Genomic DNA, 17,007 nt, shown 5'->3' with positions numbered 1-17,007 from the left:
CAAACTTCCAGTGAACTTTTTTTGAAACTCTGTAATATTCTTATAATATTTTATTAACTTTGTAAACCCCGGCACCATTGCTGTCAATGTCACATTCACCTTAATCATGCCTTCTTGCAGTAAAATCTTAATACAGGCTACTCTGTCAATGTGACATTTTCATTAGTTCTATTATTTTTGTTGTGTTTTTTCCATTACCAATCCATCCCCATACAGTATTGTATTCAATCAGTACCCATGTAAGTTGCCTAGATTTGGGTAAAGAACATTGCCAGCAAAAGCAGTAATCTTTATTTAGCCTGTTTTTCATAGATATAATTCAAACACACAATCTTAGGGTGTGGGAATACTTGGCATCTACTGAATTACACTGATCTTTGTAGGACTCTAAGAACAATGAAACAACAGAATAGCCTGGTTTATATATCTATTTATAATCTATCTGTATAACTATTTGGTAATATGTACATATGTGAGTGTGTAGAAAAGCAGGTAGAGACAGAAAAACAAGGAGGAAAAGGAAAATGAGGAGGAAGAGGGGGAGGGCAGTAGAGAAAGGGAGGAGGGTAATAAGGAAGAGAAGCAGAAGGAAGAGAAAGTCATATGGAGATGATCTGACAGTTCCCCTATAATGAATGCCCTTCATACCCTCTTACTCAGTTTTATTCTTTTCTCAAGAAAATTGGAAAATACTTGTCACATTGCATGTTCAAGCAAAAAGTACATTCTGAAAAACTGCTCTTCACAGGTATAGATGTTGTGGGCAAAAAGTAAGTCTTTCCACATGATCACAAGGGATGCATTCCACAGGCCCACGTAATGGAAGACTGTGGAGTGGCATGGTTTATTTGTGTGGAGATAGAAGCTGCCCCCTTGGTTTCTAGTGTCCCCCATCCTCCATTTGCCCCACCACAGAAAGAGTCCAACTGTGTTTTCAGTGAGGCCAAGACAAAAGCTAGTTCCCAGGGCTTACGCTTTGTATTAAAGTATAGTCTAGTCCAGAATCTGGCTAATTTACCTTGTTGCTGTCTATTTCAGGCACCTTCCTGGAGGCCATGGGCTACATGGCTTCTAGGGCCACGTGGAGAGAGCAGGTGAGTGCACTGTGCGAGTGCAGGTCAGAAGCAAAAGAGACAGAAAGAGAGAGATAGAGAGAGAGAGAGAGCGCGCTTCTTTATTCCCCTGGGGTTACAACCAGGAGCTTGAGTTTGGGTCTGATCACCAGGTGCCTTTTTCAAAAGGAGCAATGAACTTCCCAAGCTTCCATGAGCTTCAGATGGGGCCACCTCCCAACCAATCCCTTTTTCTCCACACTAGACTGACAGGCTTTTTGGTCAAGCACCTTCTGCACCATTTTGACTTACACACTGTATGTACCAGTCTTGCCCTGCTCCTACCTGGAAATCTGTTATTAGAAGGGGCAGGGGTGGGGGATGTTAATCCGCTTTACAAAGAAATGGTATAATTCCCTGGGGTGTGAAGCTACAGCTTCCTGGCTGAGCAAGCAAACAGGCTTTGCTCGCAGTTTATTAAATTCAATGCCTAGTTCCCTTTTCTCTCTTTCCTTTATCAATATCTAGCTAAACACTGACAGTAGCATAACCTGATTAAAGAATTATCCAGGAAATGTGGAAAAATGGCAAAGTTAGCCTGAAAAGGCTCATTGGGATTCAAGATATTTGAGTTTCTCTTGCTCCATTACTAGAGACTTGCCTCGGCTGGGAATTAGAATTTTCTTATCAGACAAAAGGAAGAGGCAGGGTGCTGGCTGACAATGCTGACTAGCCAACGGGAACCATGCAGCCCTTCAGGGGGACATACTAGTTGTCACATAGGCAAGAAACTGGTAATGAAACTAAATAATTTGAAAAAAAAACAAAAACAAAAACAGATTTCTAGTAAAGACCCAAACACTCCTTCAAAACTGTTCACTGATAATTATTTAATCAAACTCATTGCAAAGCCTGCTGTTGAGAAACAAAAAAGATGTATCTCAGATTTCCACTGATAGAGTATTATTGACGATGAGCTTTGCACAGCACTTGATACTGGGGATATTAAAGATAAATACCATTGGGTCCTTGACCTGTAGGAATTATCAGAAAACTGAGGTAACAAATGAACACAATGTAATAATTCAGAGATTCTTTGAGTGTTTTTTTTAAAACATTAGTGTTGCATGAGTCGCCATTTGAAGTTTGGTGGGCCGGGTGACTGTGCTCTGCTGTAGTTTCTTCTGTTGTACAAGGCGGACAAGCCTAATTCTAGGGGGGGTTTGTGTGTGTGTGGTTTTAAATTAAAACTTATCCAAACACTCAATTCCTTTCATGCAAATTTATGTTAAGAATGGAGTTTTATCTTAGAATTACTCATTACATGGGAAGCGTTGCTAATTTATGGATAGTATTTTCACTATTATGATCCCGTAAGGCTTTTGTGTAACGACTGCAACTGTGTCAGTCTCTGGGCCGAGGGAAGTCTCTACAACAGAGGCAAAATGAAGAGGCTCCCAGAGGGTGAGGTCTAACAGAGAAGCGGACGTAAAGAAAAGGAACACTTCTGTGCCCACACACTTGCTTATGCTTTTTTTTGTGAAATTAATTGTAAGAGAAATAAAAAATACTAACTTACATTCCCTCTATTTTCTGAAATCTAATGAAATACTAATCCCCATGAACATCTTGTTAAAAGCTGGAAATAGAATTACAAATACAGAGGCAATTTATTTCTGATTTTATTCCATAGCACCCCATGTGAGAAAAAAAAAAAAAACATGCTGAAATAAACAAACTCATCTGATCGCATTCAGTTTGAAGAGAACACAAATTGTTTTTATTTTTAAATCCTAGAGAGTGAAAGAATAGGAATAATTTAACGAGAATGATCGTTTCCAAGATTCTTTTACATCTGTTCATACACCAAAAAGTCTTAAATACATTATACTTAACATTGACTAATCTGATGAAGTCTGGAATCCTTCTTGGAATGATTCCTTGAGGTGAATGAGAGTTACTATTGAAAGAGATGTGTCTTCAAGACATTGCATCCTATTTCTAAGAGCTTGCTTCTTAAAATTAAGCGAAGGACATTATTTATGCTGTGAAAAGCTTAGAACTTACTCTTTGATGTCTCTTTTCTCAACATGAATTTACACAAGAAAATATATTGGATGGAATGATAAAAATCTGTCCACACATACTTACTTTTCCTTTTAAATTAAAATGTTAATGCCTCTTAGTATGTTTCCAAAGTTGATATCAGTCATCCTAATGCTTTCACATTTCACACACACTGACCAACACTCAGCTGACACAGGTGATCAGCATACCAGAGAAGTCTGAATACCAATGTGCTGTGGAAGTAGAAACGGGGAACAAAAAGTGCAATTCTTATAAATAAATTACTTTGTTATGTATTATTTATGTAACACAAATTTAAACAATGTATAATACATGAGGAGAAATTTACTATATTTGGAGGAAAAATAACTGAACAGTCTCCCAGGACCTTTATTAATATTTCAATATCAGTATTATTCTGTTGTATAATTGATTTTTGGAGAATATTTTGCATATGTTTTCTGAAATCTAATGACTAAAACTCAAAATTGTGAGAGTATACATGGGTTTGATACTACTTGTTTGGGGGCAAAGTCTAAAGCCAAGGTGAGAGCCTTGTCAAGATGGGAGGCACTTCCAACAGCTTTCAGAATGATCCCCATTAGGAGTTCCTCTCCACATGTTTATTCTTTCTTATGTCCTTTGCCCTAAGGGGCATGTTGCTGAAAATACTGCTGTGTGAAATACCTGAAATTTTCCTACCCACCTTCCCCTCTAGGACTTTTATGGTGTTGTAACTTATATGTAAGTCTTTTATTCATCTTGAGTCAATTTTTGTGTATGGTAGACACAAAAAATTTTGTGTTGGTGGTTGGGTTTCTTTTTTTTGCATGAAGCTGTCCAGATCTCCTTACACCATTTGTATAACACACTATTTTTATTCCATGTTATACCCCAGCCCTTTTTGTCTAATGCTAATTGACCATAGACACTTGGGTTTATTTCTGGACTCTCCATTATGTCCCATTAATCTGTGTCTGTTCTTATGCCAATACCAAGCTGTTTTGATTGTAGTGGCCTTATAATATAGTTTCATATCAGGCATTGTGATCCCTCCTACTTTGTTCTTCTTTCTCAGAATTGCTACAGCTATTTGGGGTCATTTATGGTTCTATATGTTTTTTTAAATGTTTGTTCTATATCTGTGAAATACGTCATTGGTATTTTAATAGGGATTGCATTGAATCTATAGATTGCTTTGGGTAGTATAGACATTTTGATGATGTTAATTCCTTCACCTCATGCTCACAATCAATTGTATGAATGGAAAAAGATCATAGGCTGTTATTTTCCTTGTATTCTAAGCTTCATGGGTTTTTTATTTCCTTTGAGGGGAAAGCGAGAGAAGGAGTGTTGTTTTCAAATTCTTTAAAGAAAGGCTTGGCTTCATTATTTTATGAAATAATGGGGGGGGGACATGCTCTAAATGATCTGCTTTTGATTAATGCTCTGGATTACTGAATTTATAAACAATCCCAAGAAACTTTTTCCTTCTTTAACTAGTATTTGATCTCTCCTTTGAAAGAGCGGGAAGTGGGATTCAAAGTTTTATTAAGCTAAGGGGAAATGCTTTATATATGTAAAAAGGAATTAAATAGCTATCTGTGTAAAGAATGATTAAGTACAATAATTTTTTGTGCTCTTATTCTATGAGAAGAACTGTGCTAAAATTTTAAACAGACCTAAAAGGAATTAATTGTATACCAGTCTTCACAGCAAGATTAAGATAATGGAAATACTGGCAAACTCTTATTGAGTGTTAGACATCCATTCTTCCTGGCTCACCTTTGTGAATCCTCAGAACAAACTCTTAAGATACACACTTTTACTATTATTATTCACAGTATTATTATCATACTTTTATAGACTGAAGGGAAATCTGAGACTCAGAAAAGCTAAGTGGCTCTGTACTCAAAATTTGTATGTAGGCAATTTTGTTTTAGAAGCAATGTATTTATTGACTGTGCTATGTTGCTTCTCATATCATAGCATTACTACTATTTTTGACAAATGAAGTAATTGTTTTCAAGAATTAAGTTACAATTCAGAACCACAAGACAACACGTGAGTGGATCAGGAACTGAATTCCAACTCCAATTTACTCCAGTAACCACATTTTACTTCACTGGCATCAATGGAAGGGGCACATGAGGTCAGGAAAACCACGTTTTATAATGTGTGCTAAAGTTCTAAATCTTAAAACTATAACTCATAAACCCAACTCCATAATTTCAGGAATAATTGCATTTTCCTGAAGAAATGTTTTGTTTTGTTTTTCAGACAAAGTTTTGAGCATTTCTAAAATCATGCTATCAGACTGCTATTTTCTCTATATACTTGTAAGGTTATGTCTGACAAGTTTCTTGTATGAGGGCGTTTTTCAATACAAGGCACAAAATAACTTCCAAGACAGTATTTAATAAAAACCTAAATTTATTTAAAAGTGGCAAACAATCTTATAATTTTGTCATGGGTTTTGAAGAACAAATGCCCATAGGTTAGAAAATTCCCAAATTATACCTCTACATCTCTCACTTTCTTCCAGCATTATTTATCTTGACATTATTCATTTATCGATTCATATACTCAACAACTATTTATAAAGCACCTACTCAAGGCCAAGCTTTCAATTAGGTACTGGGAAGTTAGGAATAGGCATTAACCATACAGAGATTGTATTTCTGCTAAAGATACAATTAACTCTCTTTATGTGTGAAATAGAACTAGAATAAAGTTCAGAGGCAAATCATTTTATAAGGGCATAGATGAAGGGCCCTGAACCCAGATACCAGGACAGGAAGGGAATTTCCAATAGAAGAAATAGCAAGCATGAAAAGTCAGAAGTCACAAAAGCATACAAATTTGAGAAACTATACAAAGTGCTGGAGGAAATGGAGTTTGGATCAAAAACTAAGTAGTGAGATGTGGGAGGCTTATAGAGAGTGAGAAAGGTTCTTCAAGATAAAAGGCAAGCTTAGCTCTGCATCTCTGAACATTCCTTCTGATGGTCATGTGGAACATTGGAAGAATGGAACCAGAAAACCAGAAAAAAAAAAAGCTACTTAAGAACAGGGGAATGATAAAAAGAAGGATGATCCAATGGAAGTAATGTGACTACAAAGGTGTTTTAGGAGTGTGAGAGCATCATGCTAAGTGAAGTAAGCCAGGAGGTGAAAGACAAATACCATACGATCTCACCTATAAGTGGAACCTAATGAACAAAACAAGCGAGAAAAATAGAACCAGAGACATTGAAATAAAGATCAAACTGACAGTACCCAGGGTGCGGGGGAGGGAAATCATGTGGGAAAGAAGGGAAGGGTCGTAAATGAACATATATAAAGGACTCATGAACAAAGCCAAAGGGGTGTTAGGATTGAGGGTGGAGGTGGGTAGGGAGGGGGAAAGTGGTGGTGGGAAAATGGAGACAAATGTACTCAAACATTAATAAAAAATATATATGAAATAAGAGGAGTGTGTGGACATTAATAATCATGGTGGACAGGCCAGTCAAATAAAAGCTTGATTGATAGACTGCTTTTCTGAACAGTTTCAAAATTTGGTCTATAATTTTCACAGCAGGAGGTATTCCATTATGTCAAAGTAACTGCAATTATAGATAAGCTGTAGATATGGGTAGGGATATAGATATAGATATATAGATACAGATAGATTCCCAAGAGTAATATGAACAATGTTTTCTATTCTATCCAATTACGTAAGTCAACACTTGATTTGTGATTTTAAGATACTATTATTCATGGTATAGTTGACACATTTATCCAAATAATTTACCCTTTCATCTCAACTGACCATTTAGTAGGATAAATACAATTTAGGGAGAAGACATAATTTTTCTCTTTTGTTTTCAATCACAAAAGGTAGCTCATTACATATCTATAACCAGGAAGCAATAAAACAAAAATACTATCCTTATTTCTTTTTTTTTAACTAAAGTGTAGCTATAGGGGAGAACAAGGCAAACCATTTAAAAATATATTGAGAAGTAATTGAAATATACTACTATATTCGTTTCAAGAGTACAACATAAGGATGTAATATATGTAAATACTGCAACATGGGCATCACACTAAGTCTGTCACAAGTCGTTCTTGCTTTAAGAATGTAAGGTTTCCCGAAGGGAGGTGGTGACTGTGAACCACTGACTGGCTTGATGCGGGGGCTCATGTGCACCACACGTGCACCTGTGCATGCAGCTCTGTTGTTCAGAGTTGGAAAACACTCCTGTTGGTGAGTTCCTGTCCAAATAAGATCATTATGTAGCTTCAACATCACCATCATGTTTGGATTCAGGCCCACCCTTGCCCATTTACTCTCAAACATGAGGTACAGCTTTACTTCCTTCCCATTGTCATCAGGAAGAGGATAGAAGAAATAAGAAGGATGGGGGGGTATGATTATGATTATCCTAAATCTACTTTGCATGCACAGTATAAAGCTTTGTGACTAGAAATGTTTCTAATATGCCAGAGGCAGTAATAACAGGTCATTTTATAACTGACACTGACAAAAGGATCCTCCTGAAATCCCCAGGAATTTCTAATAAAATCTTACTTTTTGTTAACTTTTTTTAAAAGAAATTTAACATGACTGATAGTTGCTTTAGCTCTATTATGAATCCTGAAAGAAACATGAAAAAAGAATAAAGCGATAACATTAAAAAATAGCAAACACCATTTCTTTCCATCTTTCATGTTATCTCCTGAGATTTCATATTCAAGCGATAGAGGAACTGACCCTAGTCAGCTTCTAAGAACTGACAAGATCACAGCTCAAGAGACTATGTCTTTAGAAAAATGATACTTTTTTTCTTCCTGGCTATTGTTAGTACAAATGTCTCAATAAAGTTCTCGGACTTTCTATTCCTCTCCTTGAAAGTTCTCAGTTTTCCATGTACTTTTGAAGAATGAATTGCACAGGCGGACAGGCCAAAGGTCAAAATGCATGCATGCATACAATCTATATATTTCAATAAGCTATATCCAATAGCTTATAAGCCTAGTGTTTAAAGTGTTTTGTTGAAGACTGCTAGATAAAAGAAGCAATAATGTAGAAAATGATGGATAAATATTAGAGTTAATAAAACTTAATTCTCTGGACCTTTTACTTGCATAGACCTTTACAAGCCTCTGAAACTCATTTTGCAATTTGTATTTATAGTATTTTCATTTATGTTCTAAAGGAGAATACTCAGAATTGTATCATTCTCCAGTCCACAAAAACTTGATATGCTCTTGATTATAAAGAATTACCAGTTATGAATAATGTTCTCCTCCTTTTCTAACCCTAGTGGAATTAGTAGTCTTAGCAGTAGGCTAACACTCATGCATGGATTCCCTAGCCACTATTAACTGGATGGGTGGGTGGATGGATATATATATATGTATATATGTAAAGGCTAGCAACCACAGACATTATTATTTCTACTACTACCACATAAAACCCCCTTGCCACCCCTACCTACAACCCTGCTTCTGCCTCATGTCTTACATGCTAATTTTTGGTTAGTCAAATACTATGCTCACAAATGATGCCTACACAATGAAGAAAACCAGGTCATTGACATTCAGGGCTATGCAGACACTCAGAAACCAACTTCATATTCAGCTATCCCTGAGAAACTACTCATCATATGACACATGCTCTCCTACAGGCTTTTACTGCCCACATAGCTAATTGCTGCAATTGCAGTAGCCACAATAATTAGGGGGTGTCTGATAATATTCCAGCTTTACCTTGAACAAAAATTCTGTCTCATTTTTCATAATGTTCAACATGATTACTCTGAATAATGCACCATTATGTCTTCTCAGAAATGTCGCCCTGGTCCTTGATCATCTATGGTCTCTTCTCAGCTCACCAGTAGGAAATGACACAGTTGCAAACTGAATCAGTTTGTGTCACTCTTGATCAGTAACCATTCAGAGACCATCTGATTTCAAGTGAGATGCAAAGTGCCTGAAACGGCCTGCAATACCCTGCCTGTGTACTGCACGATCCTCACACCCTGCTCTCTTCCCACTGTACCCCAGCCACACGGCCACCTTGCACTGCTTCCCACAGTCAGAAATGCGCATGTGCTCAGGGGCTTTGTAATTACCGCTCCCCGTCCTAGGATTCCCTTCCCCTGGATTTTGAATGCCTACCTGTCAGCTCTTTGCTCAAATGTCCTCATCTTGGTGAGATGTTTCAATTAGTATTTTTGCTTAAAGTACAAGAATAAAAGCTCCCACATGCCTGGCATTGTTTCATCATCATGTGAAGAAAACAGCCTGGCTTGTAGTAGGAACAAAATTAATATTTTATAAATAAATGAATGCATATGGCTATATATTTCTGTACAATAAGGAATCAGGTTTTTTTTAGCTTTTACCATTCAAGAAATGTTTTTCCCTGATAAAAGTTTTTAGTTAATTTAGCACTTTTTAAGAAAAAGAAAGCACTGAGAGAGGAAAGATCTTCACAAGGAGACAGAAAAAGATACGTGAAGGTTAAAGCATAAATTTAACATGAAAGACTTTAAATTCTCCCTCTAATCTTACTAATCGTTTGACTTTGAGCATGCCATTGACCTTTCTATGGTCCAGTTTCCATAAACTTAAAATGGGGATGATACGAGTACCTCCACCCTGTATTAGGTGTGTGTTTATTATTTATTTTTCATAATTAAAACAAGTAATACACAAGTGTGTGACATATGGTTACTTTACAACAAATGTTAGATATTAATATCTTCGCTGTAACATCTTGCAGAATCTAACAAAGAAAAGAACAAAACTCTTGATGGTCAGTATCCTAAGTGGGTTTGAGCACTAGCAATGAATGAAACCCAACCCCTCAGGTATCGTTGAGCATCAGTCTCGATTATGACAGTTCTGTACTAGCAATTGCAGTAATATTGATAACTGGCAAACACAAATTCTATCAGATGTGCAGGTACTAACTTATTTAATCTCTGTAAGACATTTAAGAAGTAATTACTATTGTTTTCCCCTTTTTCACAAATCAGGAAATTGAGACATAAAGTAGTAATTTAGCTCATCGAAGGCAAGATTCAAACTCAGGTAGTATACTTAACCATTACTTTGTATCTACTACATCTTCAATTATACTTAAGATTCTTTGTTGGGGACAGTGCAGGTAAGAAAAGTAAAATCTGCTCACAGATCAGTGATTCAGGATTGATTGTGTCTGTCCGTGTGTGATACGCCTACTCTTTCAGAGGCTGACTCTTCATTTATTCTGCCCTTACCTGTTGTCTATAATGCTTTTAGTAGAATTTTTAAGTCATTGTTAAAGTTCTACAGAAAGACAGAAGGATAGTTCTTACAAAATTTTATTTGGATAACTTCTACTCCTAATTTTCCTTCCTTTTTCCCTTTATCTGTATTTTTAAATATCGAGTACTGTTGAGACATTCAATGTACTCTGGTGACTATTTCATATTGTAAAGATATGCATATGTACTTAGAATCATTGTATGTGTTATCTAAAATCAGGGATATGATTGCAATCTGTCATTTCATTGTCCAGGGAACTTTGACCTCTGCCTGCAGGTTTCACACACAGATATGCTTCCAGCATTTTTACCAGACTGAGAGTGTGAGATTGACTTGGTAACATCTTTCATCTCTCCCCTGTAACTTTTTTTTGTGGTTTCCTACTGGTTAGGCTCATAAAGTGCCAAGTAAACTGAATACCTAAAAATTATCTTTAGTCCACGTAATTTTCCCAAGGCTGTTAGTGATCATAAGAATCTCACACTTTAAAAAGCTTCAAAAGACATTATATAAAAGCCATAGATATTTATGTATATATTCACTTCTATGGCAGAAGTAGAGATACGTTTCTTCACTTCTGTGTATTACAGAACTTCCAGGTTCTGCACTGGAAATGCAATTGGGTAATAAGAAAAATGGCACTGCTAAATAAAACTAAGTTGGCAGTCCCTGAATTTTCAGGAGTCAGGTACTAGGGGATTTTTGTTTTATTAATTCATTTATCCATTCATTACATGATCTTTATTGAATGGTTATGATGTACCCAGCAAGCTAACCATAGGAATTTCCAGATTCTTAGAGGTTAAAGGGAAGCTGACCTTTAATAATTGGAAGTATGATTATTGTTAAATACATAGAAAAATCAAATACTTTATTTGGGAGAATAAAATAATGTTTCCTGAGAGCTAATACATTAATAAGAATTAGCCAGAGGCATATGAAGAGATAGGATGAAAAGTTAAAACCAAGTGGAATATGCAAGAATCTGCTTACCAGAGTGAACAAAATTCAGACAGCTGAGAAAGAGAATATTAGGATCAGGATTAGAACTTTACAAAATCCTAGAATGTAAAACCAATTGGTCTATCTGACTAGCTCCTGAGAGTAACGTGGGAAAGACATGAAAAGCCCAGTATCTACCAGTGGGGATATGGCCTTGCCTTCACTTTGCTAATGCTAGTTTCCGATGTTCCTAATCTAAGTGATTAGCATTCACATGCCACTAAGCTACAGCTTCCTGCTCCAAATACTTGTGTCCAATCTTTTTGCCATTCATTCACTCATTTGTTCATTCATTTGCTCATTCATTCTTTCACACTTTCATTCATGCATTCATTCATACACCATATATTGCTTTTATTAAATTATTCACTCATTGTATGAGTATATAAAACAAATGTTCATTGAGTTTCTATTGAGTCACTCAAGATAGAGAAAATTCCTGCCTCTATGGAATATTTTAATTATAGAAATACCATAATATAGAAATAACATAAGAGGCCCCAAAATTATGTGTATATGAATATTTGATATCATTATAAATATATAAATATATAAATTCTACTATCTCACTTCAGGTAGAAGACTGACTTAAATCCTACTCTATATGAATTACACCAGAATACTTTCTCTATTCTTGCCACTTTCTGTTCCCAAGAAAATAGACTGGTGTTGAATGGAAATTTTTCCCAGTTTAAACTTTCTTGGTTTTTGATAGGAACTTAGTTCAATTTCCAGTGATCTCTAATACTAAATATGACCCCTAGGACCAACCTAAATTATAATGTGTCATCTTAGCCACTTCCACTACATTCTCTTGTTACTTAACTACTCAGTCCTTTTGCTCCTTGAAGTCCAAGCATGCTTCATATCCATACTTCGTTAGGTGACTTCAAAACAATGATTTCTCTTTCATCTGAATATTCAGCAAAGATCATTTCTAGACAAGCTTCCATTCCTTATAACTGTGTATTTATGTTTTAAAGCCAAATTAACTCCTAAATCTCGGTGGCATAAAACAACACTTTATTTCTCACATCTCTACTTGTGTAATCCAGGTTGTTGGGAGCTTGCTTTGCCAGTCAGTCAGGGACCCAGGAAGACAAAGAACCCACCATCTTGTTATTCCAACATCTTAACATACAGAACCACACCAAGCCAAGGAAAAGGGAGCCAGAATCATGCCTGTGTTCAATTGCCTGAAATCAAGGATATGTATTTTATTTAAACAAATCTAAATGTAGGCAACTCCAGCTTTATTTGAGACCCAGTTATATTTGATATATAAATGTCCACTTGTTACATTTATGTAGTGTTTAAAAAGTGTATTTCTATGCTTTTTCCCATTTACTCTTTTTATAAAAACATCTTTACCAAGAATTATTATATCCTCTTTAAAGAGGAGAAATAGCAGTCTCATAACACATGTCAAGTTCAGGATCACAAGGTCAGAAGGGATAAGATCTAGCAGGTCTAAACATCAGAATGAGGCCTGTTTTATTTTGAAATAAATTTACTCCTGTTCCCATTATACCATTTGTACCTTACTTAGAGTTTGTTCGTTAAACACATGTAAAGCAACATATTTTATGAAGATCAATGAGAATGTTCAGATAATATGATTGAATGTCCTCATTTGATAGATGAGAGCACCAAAAGCAAGGAAGGTTAAGTGTCTCAGCCAATGGACTCAGCTAACTTCAACTTATCCAACTTCAAAACTCATGCTTTTTTCTACTACTCCACAATACCAGTAGGTTAAGTGTTATTGGGTATGAAACACTCAATATATTTATAGTCAAAAGAGGTTTTATCACTGATGTATTATGTAACGTCTTCACTAACTTGGTTGGAGACCTTCATTCACACCTTATGAGATTTCCATTATCACTTTATTGTCAAGGTTTCGGACCAAATTAACATGAAAACATGCTGTTCTTCTCTCCTTCTATCCTTATACACCTCAGACTCTGCCCTGCTGTTAGCAGTTCACCTGTCCATTTCTGTTCTAAATTGGCTCTTCACTAAGAAGTGATTCATCAATGATTATATTCTTAGTATTTCAACCTGCTAAAAAATTGGCAGTACAGTCTTTTTGTAAGAGAGCTATTGAAAAGAGCCAACACAAGGGCATGTTCTGAAAAACATTTAACTCCCCACTCCATCACTCTCTCATCATTTTTTTTTCTTCTTAAATTCAGAATCATTCCAAACTCCTGGCTCCTGGGATGTACAGAACTGATAAGACAGCTGAAATCCTTCAACTGAACATTCAAATGCTCAAATTCGAAGATTCTCCAAATGTAACCTTTATCTTATCCAAGAATGCTAAGGGTGACACTTCAAGGATGTAGACTCATTTTCTTCCTTTATCTTTTCTCATTTTTCTATGATTAACTTAGTCTCACTTGGAACCACTGAAGTGTTACTTTTGATTAATGGTGGAGGGACATGATATGTAGTTCACAGTTTTTCTCATATAACTGTCCACCTACAACAAACTGTATTTATAGCATTGTATATTAGAAAACTATTATCCCTAGCTGGTGTAGCTCAGTGGATTGAGCATGGGCCTATGAACCAAACAGTCACCAGTTTGATTCCCAGTCAGGGCATATGCCTGGGTTGTGGGCCAGGTTCCCATTAGGGGGTGCATGAGAGGCAACCACACATTGATGTTTCTCTCCCTCTCTCCTTCCTTTCCCCGTTCTCTAAAAATAAATAAATAAAAAAGAAAAATGAAAACTATTAACTTTATACTACAATTTAAAAGATAATAATAATATCCAAGAGGCATGGGAAATGACATTTTTTCAAGGTAACAGAAAAACATGATAAAAGTAATAAATCTGAAAGCCAGTGATGGTATTTGTTCAAAATTTAATATACCAAATATTTTCTGTGGGTAAAATTTGATATGTAGTCACAAGTGAGCATTTTTTGTAAATTCATTAATATACCTCAGTTCCACTGGACATTATTACAGCAAAGTAATATAGTATTGTTCTTAACAAAAGCTCTGATTAGATTACATCTATTCTTTGCATTAGGAAAGTTACTTTCCTGGAATAAATACTGCTGTTGGGCACATCCTGTCCACATCTTCTTTAGAAACCAATCTTAGTTATATTTAGGAAGGCTGAGTAAGTTTAAGTAGTATACAGAAGAGCATTCCCTATAGTATAACTAGCATGTAATTAGTGACACCCAAGATTTACTTAGGTGTCACAGATATGTGGACCTTAGAATTACAAATGATAATCATAAATTGATTTAACATTCATTTGAAAAAATATATATAATATAAAATAGCCAAGGTTGTGGTAGGCTATTAACAAGTTAGTAAAGATTGTTTAATAAAAGAAATGTACAGAGTTGTGGACAGAGTTAAAAGCCAAGAGTGATAAAGTACTCCTGGCTGAACAGGAGTGAGGAAGCTTTCCCTACCCCTAGAGCTGGTGAGGCATGTGGGAGGAAGATGAACAGAGACCTACTGCTTTAGAAGAGAGTTGTGCCCTTGGGTGTAGGAATCTGGCTGTTGACTTCTTGAGAAACAGTAAAGCAAACCAGGGCAAGAAATAGCTATACCTTACCCTTTTCCCATTTTTACTCTCCAAAAACTGGAGCCATACATAAACAGAGGTAAAAGGAGTGTAACTGATATGGTCCATCACCACCGAGAAGGGTAGAAAAGAGGAGAGAGTAAGTTAATATGATCTAAGAGTGTTAGCTAAAGAGGCAAATTGTGAGTATCAAGCACGTCAGTTTTGTTGTTTTAGGAGATATTGTTGCTTTGATATACATATAAATGAAAGTGAATCTTTATTAACTTCAGTCAGAAAGAAGTTAATTTCATTTCCAAAAATTGCAGTGAAAACTCTAGGTGTGAAACTTTAAGAAAAATACAATCCACTGATATTATTAGAATTAATAAATGAACTCAGCAGTATTGCTGGACTAAATAATAAATATAGAACCCTGCAAATGAATGCTATATTTCATCACTAAATGAAAAGTGGTTAGAAAATATAATTTTTATAATGATATCATTACAACTGCTGCAAAAGCATGAAGTATCAGCAATAAACTTAATTTAAATATATAAGATATTAATGAGAAAGTTTTAAAACTATGATATGCAAACTAATTTTTATGAAAGATCGAAATAATTTTTATGAATTGAAAAACTCATTAAATTTATTATTGAAAAAATTTTGTCATAATTCATTTTTAATTCCAATACACGCTAAATTAAAATAAACATATCAGTATTTTATCATACTTGGAATGCTCATTTAGATTTTCTATTGATTATAAAGGGACAAGAATAGCCCCAGCCACACTAAAAGACAATGAAGTAGAAAGACTGACATGTCAAGCAATAGTGAATACCTAAATTTGTGAGACAGAGCTATAAAGTTTTGTATATAATATAAAACAGAGGGCGATTATTTTAATTATTTTAATCTTCACTCAAAGACTTTTTTTCACTTGCTGTTTTTTAGAGAGACAGAGAGGAAGGGACAGAGACACACCAATAGGAGAGAGAAATATCGATTGGTTGCCCCCGTATCTATGCAGACTGAGACCTGTACCCAGACCAGGATCGAACTCACAACCTAGGTGTGTGCCGTAACCAGGAATTGAACCCGTAACCTTTCTGTTACAGGAAGATGCTCCAACCAACTGATTTACATGGGCCATGGAAACATAGTGAAGTATTTTTTTATAATCTCACTTTGAAAAAGATTTCTTATGGAAGACAAAAAAAATTACTAATCATATTTCAAAGGATGTATTTGATTATGTTACAAGTAAGAACCCTTGATAAAAATCATTACAAAGGAACTAAAAAGACTTGGTAACAACATATATGGAGGGAATAAATAAAATGCAGAATGACTCTCAAGGGAAATACAGTGGTCACCCCCTCATTTGTAGTTTCAAGTTACCCACCATCAATCTCGGTCTGAAAATATTAAATGGACAAATCCAGAATTAAACCATCAGTAAGTTTTAAATCCTGTGCCATTCTTAGCGGCGTTCTGGAATCTAATAATAGCTTCTCTGTTACCCTCAAGACCTGGATCCTCTCTTTGTCCAGCGCATCCACGCTCCATACACTGCGCATGCGTCAATCACTCCATTCACCAGGTCGACTGCCACACTGCCGCAGTGCTTGTGTTTAGGTAACACTTTTTTTTTTTTTTTTAATAATAATCCCTCAGCACAGAAGAAGTGATGATGGCCATTCAGACATGCCAAAGAGAAGCTTTAAGTGAAAACTTGAGTGCAGTAGAATAAGATATTTTCAGAGATACTATACTCATGTCACTTTTAATACATTATCATAATTGTTCTATTTTATTATTATTACTGTTAATCTCTTACTGTGCCTAATTAGTAAACTGTATTACAGGTATGGATGTTTAGGAAAACACAGTATATATAGGGTTTGGTACTATCCTCAGTTTTAGGCATCCAGAAGGTGTCTTGGAACATATCTCATGCAGATAACGTGGGCGGGGGAGGGGGAGAGTGGCTATTCTAGACAAAGAATCCATTAGAATAATGGTTGGCAGAAAACT

General features: G+C 35.6%; 1 pseudogene; it reads left to right on the top strand.

Moving 5' to 3' along the window:
- Nucleotides 1-819: 819 nt before the first annotated feature.
- Nucleotides 820-17,007, top strand: part of LOC114491589 — a 39,895-nt pseudogene continuing 23,707 nt past the window's right edge.

Source organism: Phyllostomus discolor, chromosome 1 (assembly GCF_004126475.2).
Source record: "Phyllostomus discolor isolate MPI-MPIP mPhyDis1 chromosome 1, mPhyDis1.pri.v3, whole genome shotgun sequence".
Taxonomy (NCBI): domain Eukaryota; kingdom Metazoa; phylum Chordata; class Mammalia; order Chiroptera; family Phyllostomidae; genus Phyllostomus; species Phyllostomus discolor.
This window is presented reverse-complemented; position numbering and strand designations above follow the sequence as displayed.